Below are 23,131 nucleotides of genomic sequence, written 5' to 3' on the forward strand. Positions count from 1 at the left end.
AAAAAGTGCGTGCCAAGGAGTGAGTGTGCTGGCGAGAGTGAGTCGGTCGTAGCGCGTGTGCGAGGGGGCACATGGAAGCGCGGTGTGGTGAGTGTTACAGAGGATGTGACGGGAGAGTGTGCGCGAGGAAGGTGTGTGACGGACAGGTGCATGGGGAAAGAGTGCGCTGTCAAAGGCAAGGAAGAATGCACAGCTGTGGTGAGTGTTACAGAGGGTGTAACGGGAGAGTGTGCGCGAGAAAGGTGTGTGACGGACAGGTGCATGAGGAAAGAGTGTGCTGTCAAGAGTAAGGGTGAGTGCGCTGTCAGGAATGGAGGTGAAAGTAGTGAGAGTGACATGGAGCGTGAGTTAGTTGTGACAGGTGAGCGAGGATGTACACCTGGGATGGAAGGATGCACACCTGGAATGGTAGAGCGTGAGTGGGAATGCACGCTGGAGTTGGTGGTGAGGCACGTGGTTGGGTGTGCGAATGAGAGCACACCTGTGATTGTCACAGAGGAGGTGACTGAGGAGGGGGCGCGAAGAGGTGTTTTGGTGAGGTGTGCGACCAACGAGTGTGTGCCAAAGTGTTCGGTGGTCAGGTGTGTGACCAAGGCGGTGAGTGGAATGGGTGTACCTGGGTGTGTAAGGAACGGTACGAGGGGCATGGAAACGGCTGGATGTGTGAGCAAGGAACGGGCTGCGGGATGTAAGCATGCAGGTGAAGCATCGACGTTAGACGGGGTAGAGTTTAGAACGACTTATAGCCGAGTCGGGCCCTCGGTGCGTGCTGGGCCTCGCTTTGAACGGCCGCGTCCAGGCTCCACTAGGCGGAGCTGGCAGCCCGATAGAAAGGGTCGTCATGGCGACCACTTTGTGGTGAGACGTGCCGGCAGGTCGAGATCGGGGCATTGGATGGCTCCACGCCGAGGTGGTGCGTGGGATCTCGGCACGGGTAAGCCCCCGTCCCTGCACCGAGTGCCGGACGCATCCAGCAGCTGGCACAAAACAACCAGCATCCATTGTTTGGCTTTACGAAGCCGGGCTTTGGACAGGAATTGGCGCACCGAGAGGTATTAGTGAGTCGACTGGGTGATGAGGTTAGTGTTTTGGACCCAAAATTAGAGAAAAGCAAAATTTGATGATTGGCAAAGGATTGGCAGAGTGATGATTGGTGATGGTACAGTGATTGGCAGATGATTGGCAAATTTTTAATTTGTTGCAATTTGATGTGCAAAATTGGTAGTGAGAGACCCCCGATGTGGTGGGATGGCAAATCCACCATCCTTCCCATGGGGGGGCAAAGGAGCAATAGATTATGGGGTGTATGGCAGTGAAAACTAGCCCGGGTGGGTTAGGATATTGTGTGTAGGGATCTAGAAGATGACATTAGGTAACGTTAAGATTAGTTAGTGACTGATACCTGTAGTGGGGACGCAGGTAGATTAGTATGGATGATAATGACGAGGGAGCGCAATAGTTTAAAGGGACGACTGGGAAGCGCAAGTTTCAGAAGGGAGTAGTTAGCTGAGATGATGCCGTGTTTGTGAGAATTGAACAGGTGTGATTGCACAGGTGTGCAACTGGACAGGTGTGTGGAGCAGTGTATGAGTAGTGAGTGTGTGGATCAGCGCGAATGCGCTTGGGGAGAGAAGGGTGCAGGTGGCACCAGGTGTGAGAGCACAGGTGTGCAAGTACAGGTGTGTGGAGAGAGTTGGAGTAAGTGGTACGGAGTGGTGTGCATGGTGCGAAGGTGTGGATGGGGGAAGAGTGGACCCCCTTTCACGAGCACCCGGGGCGGGTAGTGTAAGTGTTAGGTAGAGGGTGCAGGTAAATTGTGGTTGGATATTGGCATTTGTGGTGCGGTTGCAGAATGGTGTTGTGAATGGGTGCATTAGTGTTGTGGAAATGGCTGGGCGTGTAGCCTGTTAGTGTGTGTAGTTGGTTGGGCACTCCACCACTGTGAGGATGTCGGCCAGGTGAGGCCGCAGGTGGGCTCTGGGAGCCGGTAGAGTTGTGGATGGGGCCCGAGGATCCGGAGGATGGACCCGGGTAGCCCAGTGCCAGAGAGGGCACCGAGTGGGGAGAGTGCCAGAGGGCCTTCCCCAGGTAGTTAGGTTAGGGCAAGGAGCAGGTAAGCTCGGAGGCAACTGCAGTGGTGGAGGTGTGCAGGTGGGTAGACCCACTGGGAGAGGTACACGCCGCAGCCCAGAAATTGTGCGAGGGCACCGGGAGATGAATCGGGGGAGTGAGACCCCAAATTGAAGAGCACCACAGTTTGGCCAATGGGAATTGGTTTTTAGAACCCATAGTGTAAGAGGGCCAATGGTTTGGCCGGAGAGAGACCCCCCGGGTAGTGTAAAGTTGTTAAAGTCATTTAGGAGATAGTTAGGATTGATGAACCTGTCGCACCATACGCAGCCACTTGCCTGTGGTGATGATGATGACTCCACACCTGTGTTTTCTTTGTTTGTGTTGCAGAAATGAGAATTGCTGTTGGATTTGTGAGACGCATCACGACGTGGATGAGACATTGGGGTGATTCCATCTCTCCCTCCCTAGGAGGGACTGATGATGAATTGGTGATGGCGAATTTTGATGTTGAGTTGAAAATGGCAAATTTTGATGAGAGTTGAAAATGGCAAATTTGATTGGTTAGGAGGGAGAGAAGACGAATTTGGTATATGGGAGGAACGGGGAAGACAGTAGGGATGTTTGTGGATTTGTAAAGTAGATGTTTATGGGTAGTGTTGTGTTTTGTTGATACAGTAAGGGGTAAGGGAGGGGCCATGTAGGTTACCTGGTGGGGGGGGCGTACGGTAGGAACGTACCTGTCTCACCTGGTTCCCATGTGCCCCCAGTGTGCATCACCTTGCGTTGCGTGCACTTTTGCGCCCTTACCACCTTGCTCACTTGTCTTGTTTTTGTCTCCCACCTCCGAGGATCTGGCTTTGGGGTAGAGAGAGAGGAGAGAGAGGTGCTGGCGACGCAGTTGTGGGCCTGCACTTTCGCTGTTCGCTGCCTGGATCGGTACACCATATGGACCGCAATGTTTGTGGCCACCCACAATGGACCGCAGTTCGTTTGCGGCCAAGCACCACCCGGGGATGGACCTATGGGTCAACGTGGCACCTATGCCATACAGGTGAACCACTTTTAGTTAAACACCAAGTGCACCACAAGAAGAGCAAGAGACACCTGCAGGGTTAGGGGTTGTCGAGTTTATTTTTATTCCAATGAACAATGGTGACTGCACCGATTGGTGGTGGGGTGGTGCTGTTGATGCTCGGGAAGGGTGCTCTGCACGTTATTAAAGGCCGTCGGCCACAGAGCACTCGTGGGTTGGTGTATCGATGTTGGCAAGCGCGCTCTCTCTATGCATAACATCTGCATGTGTTCCTCCAAAAACAGGTCCTGGATCGTAGTGTAAATAGCAGCATAGTCTTGTAAATAATGCTCCCTACCGGCTGTATGTGTAGTTTGCGAATTCTTTCCGGATTCGGTTATCCTGTGGGTGTGTTTCTGTGAGGAGAAGGGTGCAACGTCGCAGGGGGACATATTTACTCATTTGTGAATATCTGTAAAACTGTCGCACTCAGGGTAGAGTTAATAGTAGAGGGAACTACATTGCGTGCCACACTAAAGTAGGTAAAAATTTATCGGGTCGGGACGCCCCGAGGGTAGAGAAGGGTGCAATGTTGCGAATATGGAATTTGACCTCCATATCCGCTTGTAAATATTCCCCTATCTTCTCCGATACTCCCCAACTCTCCCCTTACCCCATTCCCTAGTCCCATTGTCTGTAAACAACACCCATTAGAGCCGATCTTCCCCTTCATTCCCCCATTAAATGTCGTGCCCAGGTCCCCCGCACCACACGTAGACAATTATAGGACATCTTGCTAGTTATTCTTAATCTATGTCAGTTAAGGACTTGTTTCCATTAATTATGACTCTTCGTTGCACCAGAATGTGATGATATGGCACCAGTAGGAGTTTAGGACCTTCCCATACCTCCCCGCATCTCTTCCCATCATCTCAAGCTCCAACAACAACCACAACAACAGCGGCTTTGCGTCCTCACTCCGGCTCGGTTGGCCGCCATTGAACATGTGCTCGACGGGGTTACCCAGAAGGGGGCTCCCTGTCGGCCCCCCGTCAAGGGCGGAGCCGGTAACCCCCGCACCCAATGAGAAGCCATGGGCCGATGCCATATGGGGCGGAGCTAACGAGCGAGGGCGTGTCACTCCCCGCCGGATATACGCGGCCCCGCGCCGGACGTGACGTGAGATGCGCCCCGAGCTTGGAAGGACAAGACGCCACCCTCCCGAGCGCTGAGCGACCTCCCCGGCATCTCCACCAAAGTCGCGACCCACGAGCGCTGAGCGACCTCCCCGCATCTGCTGGACACCACCGTACGTGATTCTGTCCCTGAGCCAGGTGCACCTGAGCCATCGACTGCCGCTTTCCTTGCCATCAAATCCCGTGTGAGTCAGCGTTGTCCCGTTTATCTGTGGTCTGTCTAGGGTTAATATAAGAGTGTGTCTAAGTGCCTGTCTTCCTATGCTGTCCCTCTTGTAGTTGTAATCTAACCTTTTTCCGTACGAATATACTTGAGAACTGAACCCCTGGTGTCGTATTGTGTCATTATAACCCAGCCGGGTGTCTTCTCTTTCCTATTGAGCCAGCGTAGCGCGATTAGTTAACATTCGGGCACAATCGGGTAACTTGTACGGATACGGCGGCCATCCCGCTCGGCCCACCATACCATCAAAGTCGTATCTGTAACAATACGTTCCACAACAGTAACATTTTCGACAGTTTCTGCTTGTTTCAATAAAGTTGAGTATCCCTTTGGAGTTGCCTGTATGAGCCTTTCAGCTGGTGTATCCGAGCGTGCACAGATGAAGCAATTGAGCACAGGTGGAGTAACGTCTTCATATTGCTAGACTCCATGTCCTGCAAAGTAGAAAATGAGATATATTTAGAAATTATTTTTCCACAAAGGAGTGTCTGTGGTGAAATATAAATGTTAACAATCAACTCAGAATCATGAAAAACCCTTATTTGACCCCTCATAAGTTACTTAAGGGCCGATTTAAAAAAATAAAAATTCTCGAAAATAATTTTTCGCTACCCGAATTCAACAGCTTTTTTTCTGGGTTTCCCACGGGAGTTGACCTTCAACATTTTAACACATGTTATTACACACCTTTACAAACATATTGGTGAAGAAATTTTTTGGTAACAATTTAGTTAACAGATTTTCATATGTTTCCCTTACTAATATTCCTAGTGTTGGACCAGCTCCTGATTCTATCAAGATCTGCAGAGTTAAGTGGTTGCTACCTGCCTGTCTGAGGGACGAGAGATGGCACACAAGAGGATGGAATCATAAGCAAGGAGATGAGCAGGATTTTCCAGGGAATCAGAAAGATCATTAATGAAGATTATGCGGGACGAGACCCTGCCTTGACGCACTCCAGCTTTGACAGAGATGGATGAGAAGATCCTTTTAAGAGCTCGACCCTGACTACCAGAGTGGAAGAAGTCAGCAAGACATTCGAGGAGGTGGCCATGGATGCCATAAGCAGGGAGTTCAGAGATCAAAGCCAAACTTTATCGAATGCTCGAGATATGTCTTGAGAGACGGCCCTGATCTCATGTCTGAAATTGAGGGCTTCCATCCATTGGGAGAGTAGAAGCAGCATGTCCAGGGTAGAATGACCGGCTCTGAAACCGATCTGAGATCAGGCCATTGGATAAATAGAAGGATTTCATGTCAACTGCAATGATGGATATAATGAGCCTGTTTGGAAGCAAGCTAATAGACTTGTCATTAAGAGGATCAGTGTTGTTGTGATGTTGGCTAACTTCCAGGCAGATAGAAATTGACCCAGAGAGAATGATCCAATAGAATGAGCAGGAGCAGCAGAGAAGGTTTTTAGGACACATGCATTGATGCCGTTGTGGTCTGTTGCAGAATTGGAGTCGAGGTTTGCCAGCAATCACTCCATATTGTCAGGTGAGAAACAGTATCCAGTAGCTTTTGGGTATGACAGGGTATGATAGTATAGAGAGTGAGGGGTTGCATATACTGTACACAATATTTGGAAGTAAACTGAATTGAGATATTCAGCCTTCTCACGAGCAAAATCAGCGCTGGTGCCACTTCAATTGAAGGAATGGATGGAGTGGGAGCATATACCAGAAACGAACCTGACAAGGCAACACCAGGTCTTTGAAGAAGGGGAAAGGTTTGAGATTTCAGCCTTGAGGTAAGCCACTAGATGTTATTTTCTGGCTTTCCAGCCGGTGGACACACACTTGTTCTGGGCTTTGTGGAATTATCTGATATTGCCTTTGGTCGGATTTACGTTCCTGGAAGAGAAGATTCATTGGTTGAAGCAATATCTCTCGCCACAGAATTCTGTGCACCAGGGGTGAGATGATGGGTATGATAACTGCAGACGAGATGGTATAAATGTGGATATTATGGAAATGAAAGGTGGAAATGAAAGACCAATCTTGACATGAGAAGGCATCTTGCAGTCCCTACCAGTCAGCTTCAGTGAACTGCCAGACTATACAGTGCTGAGGTAGCTCTCTGACAATAGTCAGAGAGATGTTTACTCTTACAAGCACATGATCAGATAAGCCTATTGGAGCAGAAGAGGAACAGGAGACATCAATTGGAAAATTAGTCATTGCCAGGTCTAGAAGGGAGGACGTACCACTGGGAGAAATAAGGGTCAAACTGTTCATTGCTTGGGTGAGGCCCATGGAGAAATCCTTTGCTACGATATTGTGGCTGGTTAAAGAGGTATCAACACCCAGACAATTTGCCTGGTGACAGTTGAAATCACCACATATGAGAAAGAGAGAGTTTGGTTGGCTGGTTATAAGATGGTCAATGTTGGCAAAGAGGGAGATGTACATGTAAATGGAATCATCCCTGTGAGGTGGACGGTTGAGCACGGAGAGGGGGCGGGCAGGACGCTGGGGGAGTAGAGGGAGGTGTGGGACGCTGCGGGAGCAGAGAGGGGCGCGGGACGCTGCGGGAGCAGAGAGGGAAGGGGGCGGGATGCTGGGGGAGCAGAGACGGGAGGGCGCGGGACGCTGGGGGTGCCGAGAGGGGAGGAGGCGGGACGCTGGGGGAGCAGAGAGGGGATGGGGCGGGACGCTGGGGGAGCGGAGGGGCGGGACGCTGGGGGAGCAGAGAGAGGAGGGGGTGGGACGCTGGGGGAGCAGAGAGGGGAAGGGGCGAGACACTGGGGGAGCAGAGCAGAGAGGGGAGGGGGCGGGACGCTGGGGGAGCAGAGCAGAGAGGGGAGGGGGCGAGACACTGGGGGAGCAGAGCAGAGAGGGGAGGGGGCGGGACGCTGGGGGAGCAGAGCAGAGAGGGGAGGGGGCGGGATGCTGGGGGAGCAGAGAGGGGAGGGGGCGGGATGCTGGGGGAGCAAAGAGGGGAGGGGGCGTGGGCGGGACGCTAGGGGAAGCAGAGAGGAGAGGGGGCGTGGGCGGGATGCTGGGGAAGCAGAGAGGGAAGGAGGCGGGACACTGGGGAAGCAGAGAGGGGAGGAGGCGGGACGCTGGGGGAGCAGAGAGGGGAGGGGTGGGACGTTGAGGAGATTCATTAGGATGATTAATTATTCACGGTATCTTGTCATACTTCAAAACTATTTTTTAAATCATGTTTGTTAAATAATAATTGCTTATACAAGGGCATGCATTGGTTCATGCAGGATGGTGCAACTCATATGCTTGCGAGAGTTATCCTTGACTTTCTTTGTGGAATGTTTGAAGATTGTGATTTGTCTCTCGCGTTTCCAGACAGGCACCAGTGTGGAATGACTTGGCCAGCTCGTAGCTCTGACTTAAAATCCGATACGCTTATTTTCTATGTGGAGATCTGAAGATTCAGGTCATTCCACACAAAGTATACAAACTCATGACACTGTGGGTAAAAGTTGTGGAATTGAGCAATTCAATCAACAAGGCCACTACTCAACAACCTGAATAGTGAATAATTTCATCCTTCAGTTGGAAGAAAGCACATAGGTGGTGGTCATGTTGAACATGTTGTCCACAACAAATAAGTTTTAAAGAAAATTGTTCATTTTTGATGAATACTTTTTCACTTCATACATTCCAATCTTTATTGCACTCCCATATAGTATTTTGGGCCATCCTGTAGTTCCCTGATGTAAACTATAACGGCACTCGTAGAGCGCATAGTCTCACCTCACACATTCTGCATGGGCCTCACATGGTCCATATACCCGTATCATCCATGCACCCTATTATGTCACATCGTTTCTTGGCATGGGTTATGAACGTCATAAATTTAATTCTTCACTGAAGTATGAAGTTTCAGATTTTTTGGATTAAGATTTCAATCCAACCAATTATGGCTGGAATACCAACTTCATTGATTACATCATAGTTATCACTGTATACCCCATGAGGAGTTGTTGACGAATGCCAAGTTTCAATTTTTTTCGTTGAGCAGTTTTGGAGAAAATGTCCAAATTTCTTTCCTTTAATCCAATATGCCTTCCATACCATGGGACCTATGATGTCACAGTTTGCAATAAAATATTCTCCATCGGGAGTCCCTCCTGTGTTTAGTTTCACATTGATCGGGCAAGCGGTTGCATAAAAACAAGACCAAAAGTCTAACAGCGGCGTAGCCGGGCTTGTAAAATATTATAAACTACAAACACATATTATTAGCTTTTCAAACAGTCGCTAATGCTGTTTATAACATTAAACAAAGAAATTTGGAGGAATCCCGCATCCGCATCCGTGAGGTAAGTTTTACTTGCAGAACTGAGCGAAGATCCACTGTAATCTATATACCCCACAAGGGTTGGAGGTGTGCTCATTTGCCAAGCTGCTAGCTAGCGCTAGCCAAGCCAGCCCTTCCTTAACGGTTTTGAATGGAGTGCTTGCTCGAATGCTTAAACCACTTGGCGATCTCTCCACAAGAAACTTGGTAAATAAACACACACCCAATGTTCTTGAGACCCAACCATAGATCGACTGTAATCTACATACCCCAAAGAGGAATGACCTTTCCTGCCACTCTCGAAGTGAGCGGCTGTTTACGCCATAATGACATCATATACGTAATGACTAGAATGACGACCGGACACAAAATTGCCGCTACTTATATATATATATATATTAATATTTATATATATTAACCTCCAGTAACGTTGCAGTCACTACAAAGGGATTAGTGTTACGAATATATTTACTATATTAAAAACATTACGTTATTATTACGAAAATTATATTCTTTTTTAAAAAACGGAGGTGAATTCCTTACTTCCACGGTTACACAGCTTCAATCCATCAACTTTCCATTCACGACATTGGGATTAAAGTGTTATGGTTATATTTACTATAATACTATTATTATTACGAAAACGACACAACTGAAACGATACCACTATATTAAGAAACCTGGGCTTAATTTGTTCGAACGAAGGTGAGTCATAACGCCTAAGGCCTATATGTACCTTATTGTTGGAAGGGACGTAACGTCGATGCTTTCGATATTTGATGATCATTTTAACAACTGGTTTGTTTGTGTTTCACACTGAATGAAAAACGTAAAGGGTAGAGCATGGCGATTGTGATATTTGAAAGGTTCGACAATATGTGCGGCATGAACGGCATATAAATCAACGTGGCGGTGTGTGAAGAGTCAGCCGCTGCACCGCTGTAATGACATCAGACGTAATCACATCACCGTCATGTGACCAGATTCTCAGCTCTGATTGGTATACGTTTGAGGGGACATACATACATACATACATACATACATACATACATACGGACAGACAAACACTGTTCGAGACGGTTCTGTCCGATGGGCTACGCCTTAAAATCGCTCAAATAATTGCATAATTTGCATTTTCAAAGAGAAAAATATATAGGACACACGCACACACACATAGCAATAGTCTCGCATGCCCTTCAGCCTGAGACTAATAATGCTGTGTGAGGCAGGTTGTTGGTCATTTAATCTGTAGAGGTTTTTTTTATCACGAATCCCTCACTTTGATGTCTTTTGAAAAGGATGGAAAAGACTTGTGGAGCAGTTGAGCATATAACGTATTGATTTCTGCTACTTAAGGTGAATATAGGACTCCAGGTACTTTGTAATTTGCATGTGTTGAAGCGTTTATCATTGGTATGGTATTGTGAGACATTTTCCATGCTTCGGCTGACAGAAAATATGTACAAATTTGTTTGCCTGTGTCTTATTTTTCCTCATTTTCTAATTGTCATTTGCTTTTGAAGTTGCGAGACTTTGAGATTTATTTATTTATTTGCATTTAAATACATTCAACCTTGTGAGAGCAAATAATCATATGCGTCCTTGAGTTGGAATCGAACTCTGCAAAACCGAATGAGCAAACATTGCACTTGTTGCTCGAATTCAGTTTGGAAATGCAAGATGCCCGACAGGTTGTTTGAAAGCACGAAGTACCAGACAGGAGAACTCCACCAACGGCTAAAATAAATTGTGTGAATTTTCCAGGCGGTCTTTCTATAGAAAGCGACGAATGGTTTCCCAATGTGGCTTGAAGTTCGTGTTTCATTTGAGGAATAGCATTCTATCATCTTCCGGCACCATAGACGGAGGTGCAGCTGTACTGTGTCTGTCTTGGCAAAGCCCTCGGCTAAAGACATCCCAATGAGCGTCTGAGCTCACGACATAAATCGTAGTTTCTAAAATATTTATACGTTCAGGATCAATTGTATTTTTCCGCATTGGCATGTGATACTGCCTATTATACTGCCTATGTGCCGTGGACAAAATATTTATGCCTCCTGCAGCTTTGAAGCCGTTTTCTGCCATGCTAGCAGGATGATGACGATGCATTCAGCAGCACAGTTTGCTCAGGATACATGCTTACACGACTGCCCCTTCTGCTTTCGTTTCCCTTTGGACATAGTGTTTCTTGGTAACATTCACCGTGACTCCAAAACCTTTCCCGGTTGCCATAACCTAGCCAATTGTGGAACGCTTTAAATTATTATGCTGAGAGCATTGTGTTACATAAATTTCCTGCAGCTGATCCTCTCGCGAATCCTTTTCACCGTTTTCAGCAACGTGTACTGTGTACAAATTGCCATAAAGCAACTTGCCGAGCTTCTTTCACAATTCCAGCCAGGTAATAGGTAACTGTAATAGTTTAAGAAGATATTTTCAGCAATTTAACCACTTTTTGTTTCCTCTTCAGGAGACTCCTCTATTTGGACATGCACAACTTGCTTTCACAGTTACTGGCTGTTCATCTTACCATGAACTACGACCATTACTTATACAGTCACAATTGTTCGCACCTTCTTGTGATGTCTCCTGGGGAAAGCTTTTGGTTGACGTGTTTCAGGAGCCGGCTGTCTTGGCCTGATGTTCAACTGAAGGTGATACGGGCAGGAATTCGTAATTTGTTGGTGCGTATTCTAATTTGCCTACTTTTTGTTAAAGACACCATTTGATGTACATCGACCAATGCTAGTAACGGCACACCCAGCTTAACACACATCCGAGGGACGGAGCACTTTGTGATGCAATGCCCCGCATGCGGAGCACCAATCTCAGTTTATAGTCAGGTTGGGAATCAAACCTGGACTTGTTAACTGAAACGTGAGTCTGCTACCTCTTCATCCCATGGGACACCATCTTAGGAAGAATATAACATCATCTTGGACAGTTTTTTTGTTTATCATTTTGGTCAGGAATGCAGGAATGTATACTAAAATATTGCTCGTATATGTAGTATGTACTCAAAGAGCCTGTGGTACTTGTAAATTATGGAACATTTTGAGGAAAATAAAATCACTGCTCAAGAAATTTATCCAGGATCACTGCTCATGTGATTTGTTACAGCTCCTCCATGAGCCTTTTACAGACCCGATAGGAAAAAAGGCTTTTTATGCTTCCGCCCCCGAAGGTGGCCGGAGGCATTATTTGTTTTATGATTGGATATGTAGACCATGAAATCCAAGTTTGTGATGAAATTTTTTGTTTGTTTCACTTTAAAGATCCTGTTGATGCATGTAGGATGGATTATCACAACATTCACACAATTGTACTAGATGCTGATAGCACCACATCCGACGAGCACAGGTCAATTGCATTTTATTTTGCAGCGGACAGGAATCTGAAAATGTGGTTTGTGAATTTATTTTATATGCTGACATAAAATATAATAAAATATCCCCGCTCTAGCAGGGAAAATGGACTTAAAATGTAAAATATGCTGACACAGATAGCGTCCATAATATTGAAAAGAGGTTTTTCAAATATTTTCACATGCTTGCATTCATCCAACTCGTGTTACTCCATATGTTTGTCCACCTCAGGTGAAAGACCTAATCCTTATGTACTCGCATCACACGTCGATGTTTGTGTCGTTACCCTTTGCTTGCTGATTATTGGGTTGAAAAAAAAATTGAGAGGTTTAAGGAAAACATTCACTCAGGTGGAAATGTTAGGAATTTCTCTGCAGATCATTTTCCAGGCCATTGGTGTGTGTGTGTGTGTGTGTGTGTGTGTGTGATTTTTTTTTTCCTTTTTTTTTTTTACCTCACATGCTCTTTTCTGCTGATGTTTGTCATGTTGCATATGGTATTGTTCTTCCTTCACCAATTCATTGTGCAGAGGTAGGTTTTCATTGCCAAATATTTGCCTCATTCCTTAAGGAATTGATGTGCTTGGTGTTTTGAGAATTGTGGCGCCAAGCGGAAAGCGCTGCGAGGAAGAAGTGCAGCTTTTTTGGAAAGGAAAGCCATTTGACAGATGGCCTCTTGATTCAGGTGCACGTAATTTTCATAGCTACCTCACTGCTAAGAGCTCATGTTTTGCTAGCCAGAGGTTTTGGAAAGAAAGAACATAATGATGTATTCCTGGGATCTGATGTTGGTTCGATGCTTCGGAGGTCTCTCCGGTATGCGATGATTGAAAGGTGCTTGCGATGGGAGGAAATGAATGGTTTGATGGTGAGAATAGACTCGGCACTGCTGTTGTGCAGGAGGCAGGCCCTGGAAAGGATATGGCACAAGGGACCTGCTTCATTGTGGGGAAGATGTCTAGATGCCAGTTGAGCATTGCAAACGAGCAAGGTTAACTGTTGCGATTGGTGGCCAGCATGCCCAGGCCACTTGTTAGTCGTCCAGACACCATATCCAGGTATTTACTTTTGGCTGACCTCTCTCAAAAGTGAAGTATACCTTTTGCATGGTAAGGTAATTGGGATTCAATCTGATGCTTCATCCACTGTTCCATCTGTACTGCACATGCGGTTACTGACGGACATTCATTCGACGATGCAAGCAGAGCTGTTGACTTGTTTACAGCTGTGATTCTTGTACTGGTTAAACATCTCGGGGATGCACAATACTTGTCAGGTTTTAAATTTTCAACTTGCTTTATTTATGGTGCATTTTGTTGTCTCTCATTTATCAGAGCAAATAAGTCTGTCAAATCTTTTCATTTTTTTTCTTATAGAGGTAGTGTACTTGTCCTTGCGTTTATTTTGATTTTTTAAGTCTGTGTTTGATTCTCATGCCAACTATAAACTGTCAGATTGTTGCTTCACAGAGTTTGATTACAAAGTGTGCCGTCCTTGAGTTGGCCATAAAGCTGGCTTTCCCTTCTACCTGAATTTGTTGGTTGATGTTAAAGATCCCACGGTGTCCTTCGTGAAGAGGAGGCAAGTTGTGCTGGCACCCTGACTCTTGGGAAGGCAAAGGCAACCCACGCAGTGCCATGGGGCCGCTTTGGCAGAACTGAACCTGCCTTTGGGGGAGGGGAGTGGGGTGATAGGGGGTGAGAATGAGAGAGTGTGAAGGGAGTTAGAGAAGAGGGGAGGGTGGGAAAGGAAAGAAAGTTGGATGAGGGGGAGAGGGTGGGGAAGAGAGTCAGACACAAACCATGGATCTGAAAAAGTTGCTCATATTTGTCAGAACCAAGAGGAATCGGTACCGTGTATATAAACTCCTCCGTTTTACTTTTGCACCATTTTCCCTCGATTTATATACTTCCAAACAAAAGTTAGGATCATCTTTAAAGTATTGGGACAATCAAAAATAATTTTGTTTTCAGACTACATTCTCTTATCGCTACTCTTGAATATATAGACACACTGGCTATTCAATGAATTTGTAGTGCAGGTGCGATTGTTCCGATAGTTTCGGTGTAATTTTGGCTAATTGCCATTGCATGCAATTTATAGGACTATTGTAATCAAGTTATTACTTGTGCCATGCAATAAGTAACAGCATACTGTCATTGCATCACTTTTCACCAGTGTAGAATTTTTATTTATTTATTTATCTATTCTCACTTTGACGTTGCCGAATTACTGTCGTCAAATAATGGCACCGTAACATGTGTAGAATTAGGCGCAAGGCTACGTGACGCAAGAAGCCAAATATGATTGTATGAGAAGTAAAACAATGGCATACCTTAAAACGATAGCAATTTGAACAGCAGCAGAGGGAGTGTGCGCAAAGATTCAATAACAGACGGGAAATGCACCAGGACCTCAAATATTTCCATGATGTGGAAACCAAGAGATTCCAGTTCGTCCAAAGCTGGTTGTGGTTCAGAAGATCTGCATCCAAAACTCAAAGGTCACGACCAACTTGTATTCGGTCCTGAGCCTTGTCAATTGCACATCCATTACTTAGTGGTTCCTTTATCTTTAAACAAGAAATGATGTGCAAGCTTTTGTAATGCTATGTATTAGCTGACAAAAGTGAAACAAACCAGCTTTCAAACTTTGGCCAATTATTTATTTCTGCGTTCTGTAAAGTGATGCGTTCTGTAATTGTTTTCTTGTGCACATGTGATTTGTTGCAGCACCTCCATGAGCCTTTTACAGACCCTATAGGAATTTTTTTTTTTTTCTTTCTTTCTCTTGTGGTTCGAGATGGAGACCATATCCTTGATGGAACGAAGAAATTCAACTTTGGGATGCAATTTTTTGTTTGTTTCACTTTAAAGATCCTGTTGATGCATGTAGGATGGATTATCACAACATTCACACAATTGTACTAGATGCTGATGGCACCACATCCGACGAGTACAGGTCGATTGTATTTTATTTTGCAGCGGACAGGAATCTGAAAATGTGGTTTGTGAATTTATTTTTAAATTAAAAATATCCTGACAGATAGCGTCCATAATAAAGAACATAGAGCTTTTTCAAATATTTTCACATGCTTGCATTCAACCAACTCGTGTTACTCCATATTTTGTCCACCTCAGGTGAAAGACCAGGGAAAGACCTACATAGACTGCAATTAGAGGCCGAAAAGTCTGAGATTAGGTAAGGTGGTGGGTAAAGTGGGAAATGGTTGGTGGGGTGTTTTCAATGATGATTGTTTATAACTTGAGGCCCGAAAATGTTATATATATATATATATACACACACACACACACACACACACACACACACACACACACACACACACACACACACACACACACACACACACACACACACACACACACACACACACACACACACATACATACATACATACATACATACATACATACATACATACATACATACATACATACATATATATATATATTGTTACAGATACGACTTTGATGGTATGGTGGGCCGAGCGGGATGGCCGCCGTATCCGTACAAGTTACCCGATTGTGCCCGAATGTTGACTAATCGCGCTACGCTGGCTCAATAGGAAAGAGAAGACACGCGGCTGGGTTATAATGACACAATACGACACCAGGGGTTCAGTTCTCAAGTATATTCGTACGGAAAAAGGTTAGATTACAGGGACGAGAGGGACATCATAGGAAGACAGGCACTTAGACACACTCTTATATTAACCCTAGACAGACCACAGATAAACGGGACAACGCTGACTCACACGGGATTTGATGGCAAGGAAAGCGGCAGTCGATGGCTCAGGTGCACCTGGCTCAGGGACAGAATCACGTACGGTGGTGTCCAGCAGATGCGGGGAGGTCGCTCAGCGCTCGTGGGTCGCGACTTTGGTGGAGATGCCGGGGAGGTCGCTCAGCGCTCGGGAGGGTGGCGTCTTGTCCTTCCAAGCTCGGGGCGCATCTGACGTCACGTCCGGCGCGGGGCCGCGTATATCCGGCGGGGAGTCACGCCCTCGCTCGTTAGCTCCGCCCCATATGGCATCGGCCCATGGCTTCTCATTGGGTGCGGGGGTTACCGGCTCCGCCCTTGACGAGGGGCCGACAGGGAGCCCCCTTCTGGGTAACCCCGTCGAGCACATGTTCAATGGCGGCCAACCGAGCCGGAGTGAGGACGCAAAGCCGCTGTTGTTGTGGTTGTTGTTGGAGCTTGAGATGATGGGAAGAGATGCGGGGAGGTATGGGAAGGTCCTAAACTCCTACTGGTGCCATATCATCACATTCTGGTGCAACGAAGAGTCATAATTAATGGAAACAAGTCCTTAACTGACATAGATTAAGAATAACTAGCAAGATGTCCTATAATTGTCTACGTGTGGTGCGGGGGACCTGGGCACGACATTTAATGGGGGAATGAAGGGGAAGATCGGCTCTAATGGGTGTTGTTTACAGACAATGGGACTAGGGAATGGGGTAAGGGGAGAGTTGGGGAGTATCGGAGAAGATAGGGGAATATTTACAAGCGGATATGGAGGTCAAATTCCATATTCGCAACATTGCACCCTTCTCTACCCTCGGGGCGTCCCGACCCGATAAATTTTTACCTACTTTAGTGTGGCACGCAATGTAGTTCCCTCTACTATTAACTCTACCCTGAGTGCGACAGTTTTATAGATATTCACAAATGAGTAAATATGTCCCCCTGCGACGTTGCACCCTTCTCCTCTCAGAAACACACCCACAGGATAACCGAATCCGGAAAGAATCCTCAAACTAAACATACAGCCGGTAGGGAGCATTATTTACAAGACTACGCTGATATTTACACTACGATCCAGGACCTGTCTTTGGAGGAACACATGCAGATGTTATGCATAGAGAGAGCGCGCTTGCCAACATCGATACACCAACCCACGAGTGCTCTGTGGCCGACGGCCTTTAATAACGTGCAGAGCACCCTTCCCGCGCATCAAGAGCACCACCCCACCACCAATCGGTGCAGTCACCATTGTTCATTGGAATAAAAATAACTTCAACAACCCCTAACCCTGCAGGTGTCTCTTGCTCTTCTTGTGGTGCACTTGGTGTTACTTAAAAGTGGTTCACCTGTATGGCATAGGTGCCACGTTGACCCATAGGTCCATTCCCGGGTGGTGCTTGGCCGCAAACGAACTGCGGTCCATCGTGGGTGGCCACAAACATTGCGGTCCATATGGTGTATCGATCCCGGCAGCAAGCAGCGAAAGTGCAGGCCCACAACTGCGTCGCCAGCACCTCTCTCTCCTCTCTCTCTACCCCAAAGCCAGATCCTCGGAGGTGGGAGACAAAAACAAGACAAGTGAGCAAGGTGGTAAGGGCGCAAAAGTGCACGCAATGCAAGGTGATGCACACTGGGGGCACATGGGAACCAGGTGAGACAGGTACGTTCCTACCGTACGCCCCCCCCACCAGGTAACCTACATGGCCCCTCCCTTACCCCTTACTGTATCAACAAAACACAACACTACCCATAAACATCTACTTTACAAATCCACAAACATCCCTACTGTCTTCCCCGTTCCTCCCATATACCAAATTCGTCTTCTCTCCCTCCTAACCAATCAAATTTGCCATTTTCAACTCTCATCAAAATTTGCCATTTTCAACTCAACATCAAAATTTGCCATCACCAATTCATCATCAGTCCCTCCTAGGGAGGGAGAGATGGAATCACCCCAATGTCTCATCCACGTCGTGATGCGTCTCACAAATCCAACAGCAATTCTCATTTCTGCAACACAAACAAAGAAAACACAGGTGTGGAGTCATCATCATCACCACAGGTAAGTGGCTGCGTATGGTGCGACAGGTTCTTCAATCCTAACTATTTCCTAAATGACTTTAACAACTTTACACTACCCGGGGTCTTCCTCCGGCCAAACCATTGGCCCTCTTACACTATGGGTTCTAAAAACCAATTCCCATTGGCCAAACTGTGGTGCTCTTCAATTTGGGGTCTCACTCCCCCGATTCATCTCCCGGTGCCCTCGTACAATTTCTGGGCTGTGGCGTGTACCTCTCCCAGTGGGTCTACCCACCTGCACCCCTCCACCACTGCAGTTGCCTCCGAGCTTACCTGCTCCTTACCCTAACCTATCTACCTGGGGAAGGCCCTCTGGCGCTCTCCCCACTCCGTGCCCTCTCTGGCACTGGGCTGCCCGATCCACACCCGGGATCCTCAGGCACCCACTCACAACTACCGGCTCCCAGAGCCCACCTGCGGCCTCACCTGGCCGACATCCTCACAGTGGTGGAGTGCCCAACCAACTACACACACTAACAGGCTACACGCCCAGCCATTTCCACAACACTAATGCACCCATCCACAACACCATTCTGCCACCGCACCACAAATGCCAATATCCAACCACAATTTACCTGCACCCTCTACCTAACACTTACACTACCCGCCCCGGGTACTCGTGAAAGGGGTCCACTCTTCCCCCATCCACACCTTCGCACCACGCACACCACTCCATACCACTTACTCCAACTCTCTCCACACACCTGTACTTGCACACCTGTGCTCTCACACCTGGTGCCACCTGCACCCTTCTCTCCCCAAGCGCATTCGCGCTGATCCACACACTCACTACTCATACACTGCTCCACACACCTGTCCAGTTGCACACCTGTGCAATCACACCTGTTCAATTCTCACACACACACGGCATCATCTCAGCTAACTACTCCCCTCTGAAACTTGCGCTTCCCAGTCGTCCCTTTAAACTATTGCGCTCCCACGTCATTATCATCCACACTAAACTACCTGCGTCCCCACTACAGGTATCAGTCACTAACTAATCTTAACGTTACCTAATGTCATCTTCTAGATCCCTACACACCATATCCTAACCCACCCGGGCTAGTTTTCACTGCCATACACCCCATAAGCTATTGCTCCTTTGCCCCCCCATGGGAAGGATGGTGGATTTGCCATCCCACCACATCGGGGGTCTCTCACTACCAATTTTGCACATCAAATTTCAACAAATTAAAAATTTGCCAATCACTGCCCATCATCTGCCAATCACTACTGCCAATCCCTTGCCAATCATCAAATTTTGTTTTTCTCTAATTTTGGGTCCAAAACACTAACCTCATCACCCAGTCGACTCACTAATACCTCTCGGTGCGCCACTCCCTGTCCAAAGCCCGGCTTCGTGAAGCCAAGCAATGGATGCTGGTTGTTTTGTGCCAGCGGCTGGATGCATCCGGCATTCGGGGCAGGGACGGGGGCTTACCCGGGCCGAGATCCCACGCACCATCTCGGCACGGAGCCATCCAATGTCCCGATCTCGACCTGCCGGAATTCCTCAACAAAAAGTGGTCGCCATGACGACCCTTTCTATCGGGCCGCCCGCTCCGCCTAGTGGAGCCTGGACGCGGCCGTTCAAAGCGAGGCCCGGCACGCACCGAGGGCCCGATTCGGCTATAAGTCGTTCTAAACTCTACCCCGTCTAACGTCGATGCTTCACCTGGACGCTTACACCCCGCAGCCCGTTCCTTGCTCACACATCCAGCTGTGCCCATGCTCCTCGTACCTTTCCTTACACACCCAGGTACACTCATTCCACTCACAGCCTTGGTCACACACCTGACCACCGAACACCTTGGCACACATTCGTTGCTCGCACACCTCACCAAAACACCTCTTCGCGCCCCCTCCTCAGTCACCTCCTCTGTGACAATCACAGGTGTGCTCTCATTCGCACACCCAACCACGTGCCTCACCACCAACTCCAGCGTGCATTCCCACTCACGCTCTACCATTCCAGGTGTGCATCCTTCCATCCCAGGTGTACATCCTCGCTCACCTGTCACAACTAACTCACGCTCCATGTCACTCTCACTACTTTCACCTCCATTCCTGACAGCGCACTCACCCTTACTCTTGACAGCACACTCTTTCCTCATGCACCTGTCCGTCACACACCTTTCTCGCGCACACTCTCCCGTTACACCCTCTGTAACACTCACCACAGCTGTGCATTCTTCCTTGCCTTTGACAGCGCACTCTTTCCCCATGCACCTGTCCGTCACACACCTTCCTCGCGCACACTCTTGCGCACACTCTCCCGTCACACCCTCTGTAACACTCACCACACCGCGCTCCCATGTGCTCCCTCGCACACACGCTACGACCGACTCACTCTCGCCAGCACACTCACTCCTTGGTACACACTTTTTCCTCACACACCCCAGAGTCGGACTTTCTCGCACACCTCCTCTTTCGCACACCAGACCTGTCGCACACTTCACCCACGGCCTCTCACGAACACCCGGGTCCATCTCGACCCCCAAGCTCCTTAAATCCCCTGGCGCATCATACGCACGACCATATTGGTCACCACTTACACCGGGTCCTCTTCCTCTTCGCTTCTCCTCCATCACCTGCGAATCCCTCATCCGGTTAATGAGCACATCATCACGATCCGAACACAGACTTTGGACCAATTCTTTTACTTCCTCCTTTATCTCTTTCTTATCCTCTCTCCGTCGCTTCTTAATTTCGCTCACCCCTTCTTCCACTTCCTCTAATTTTTGCTTCATCTCCTTCATCTCTTCGTGCGCCCCTTTAAGTTCTTCCTCTAACTCCACTTTATTTTTTTCTATGTGCTCCCGCACCTCCCGCTCTTTAACCTCCATTACCTCTACCACCTTGTCCATTTTCCTCGTCAGGTCCTCATGTACCGTCTGGCACTCTTTTTTAATTACCCCTACGTCCTTTTTCATCTCCTTCTGTGTCGATTTTAAACCCTCTATTACCGCTGTGTTCTTCTTTACCTGGTCCCCCAGCTCCTTTTGTCCCACTGTCAGTTGTTCTACTCCCAGCGTCAACTCCTCTATACCACCTTGCAATTTTACAGTCCCCTTTCTCACCTCTTTCTCCATGCGCTCCTTACAGTGCCTCACCTCCTCGCGCACTCCTCCGACCTCCTCACTCACTCCTCTTCTGATCTCCTCTCCCATCACTTGCATCTCCTGCCCAGATGCCACCCTCATCTGCTCCATTTCCTCCCTGTGAGCATCCAGTTTGGTTTCTACCCCCATTCTGACCCCCTCTATCTGCTGCTCCATTTGTTTAACTCCCCTTTCCGCTTGGTCCCTCATGTCCCTCAATTTGCCTTCCATACTGTTTTCTAACCCCTCTAACCCTTTTTGCATCCCTTCCATTTGATTCTCTTGAGCGGCCATTCTGTTTTCTACCCCCATTAACCCATTTCTCACCTCTTTTATCCCGTTGTCTAACCCCTCAAAATTATTGTCTAACTTCCCAAATTTCTTGTCTAACTCCTCAAAATTATTGTCTAACTTCCCAAATTTCTTGTCTAACTCCTCAAAATTATTGTCTAACTTCCCAAATTTCTTGTCTAACCCCTCACCAGTACCCCTCGCTTCGTCCCTCATTACCCCCATTTGGCCCTCTAATCGCTCACCCTGAGCATCCATCCGGTTCCCCATTACCCCCATTTGGCCCTCTATTCGCCCACTATCAACCCTCATTTGGCCCTCCATCCTATCCATTTTTGCATTCAGTTGGGTCAAGAATAATCTGAGGTCAAACCCGGTTTGCCCAGCGTCCCCAGCCGCCACCGCAGGCTCGCCCTCCGCGGCGCCGCTATTTTGGGACCCTTCAACCACGTGAGCGAGCGCGCCATTTTGCGCGCCCGCTACTTCGTGCGTGACGGCGCTATTTTGCGAACCTGCCGCCCTCACTGCTTCGCTCTCCTCATGTCCCTCATTTTGGTCCTGGATCGACCCTACCTCACTCTCCCCTACCGGACCCCAGCCGTCTTGATCCGCCATAGCGCGACTTGCAAAATTCGAGTTTCGTAAAACAAAACAAATTTCGGCCGCTCCAAATTTTGACCAAATTTTTTTTTTTCCTCTATTCGTTTTTTTTTTTCAAAATTTGGTCGGGCCTCGAATCTCACTCCCGACACCAATTGTTACAGATACGACTTTGATGGTATGGTGGGCCGAGCGGGATGGCCGCCGTATCCGTACAAGTTACCCGATTGTGCCCGAATGTTGACTAATCGCGCTACGCTGGCTCAATAGGAAAGAGAAGACACGCGGCTGGGTTATAATGACACAATACGACACCAGGGGTTCAGTTCTCAAGTATATTCGTACGGAAAAAGGTTAGATTACAGGGACGAGAGGGACATCATAGGAAGACAGGCACTTAGACACACTCTTATATTAACCCTAGACAGACCACAGATAAACGGGACAACGCTGACTCACACGGGATTTGATGGCAAGGAAAGCGGCAGTCGATGGCTCAGGTGCACCTGGCTCAGGGACAGAATCACGTACGGTGGTGTCCAGCAGATGCGGGGAGGTCGCTCAGCGCTCGTGGGTCGCGACTTTGGTGGAGATGCCGGGGAGGTCGCTCAGCGCTCGGGAGGGTGGCGTCTTGTCCTTCCAAGCTCGGGGCGCATCTGACGTCACGTCCGGCGCGGGGCCGCGTATATCCGGCGGGGAGTCACGCCCTCGCTCGTTAGCTCCGCCCCATATGGCATCGGCCCATGGCTTCTCATTGGGTGCGGGGGTTACCGGCTCCGCCCTTGACGAGGGGCCGACAGGGAGCCCCCTTCTGGGTAACCCCGTCGAGCACATGTTCAATGGCGGCCAACCGAGCCGGAGTGAGGACGCAAAGCCGCTGTTGTTGTGGTTGTTGTTGGAGCTTGAGATGATGGGAAGAGATGCGGGGAGGTATGGGAAGGTCCTAAACTCCTACTGGTGCCATATCATCACATTCTGGTGCAACGAAGAGTCATAATTAATGGAAACAAGTCCTTAACTGACATAGATTAAGAATAACTAGCAAGATGTCCTATAATTGTCTACGTGTGGTGCGGGGGACCTGGGCACGACATTTAATGGGGGAATGAAGGGGAAGATCGGCTCTAATGGGTGTTGTTTACAGACAATGGGACT

General features: G+C 48.0%; 1 protein-coding gene across 7 annotated transcripts in view; it reads left to right on the top strand.

Annotated features, from left to right (window-relative positions):
- The window catches only part of LOC137433960 (uncharacterized), a 97,064-nt gene that overhangs the window by 54,240 nt on the left and 19,693 nt on the right, over positions 1–23,131 (top strand). For 5 of the 7 annotated variants that reach the window (XM_078785903.1, XM_078785902.1, XM_068126485.2 and 2 more), the window contains one exon: positions 15,275–15,335. The exons of 1 other annotated variant lie outside the window; for it this stretch is intronic. The gene's annotated coding sequence lies outside the window, so the exon portion shown is untranslated. Of the gene's footprint in view, positions 1–11,380; positions 11,455–13,034; positions 13,193–15,274; positions 15,336–23,131 lie in introns of those variants that run through there. One more of the 7 variants, XM_068126486.2, reaches the window with a different exon arrangement.

This window comes from Myxine glutinosa, chromosome 10, assembly GCF_964187855.1.
Source record: "Myxine glutinosa chromosome 10, kmMyxGlut1.1, whole genome shotgun sequence".
NCBI classification, from domain to species: Eukaryota; Metazoa; Chordata; class Myxini; order Myxiniformes; family Myxinidae; genus Myxine; species Myxine glutinosa.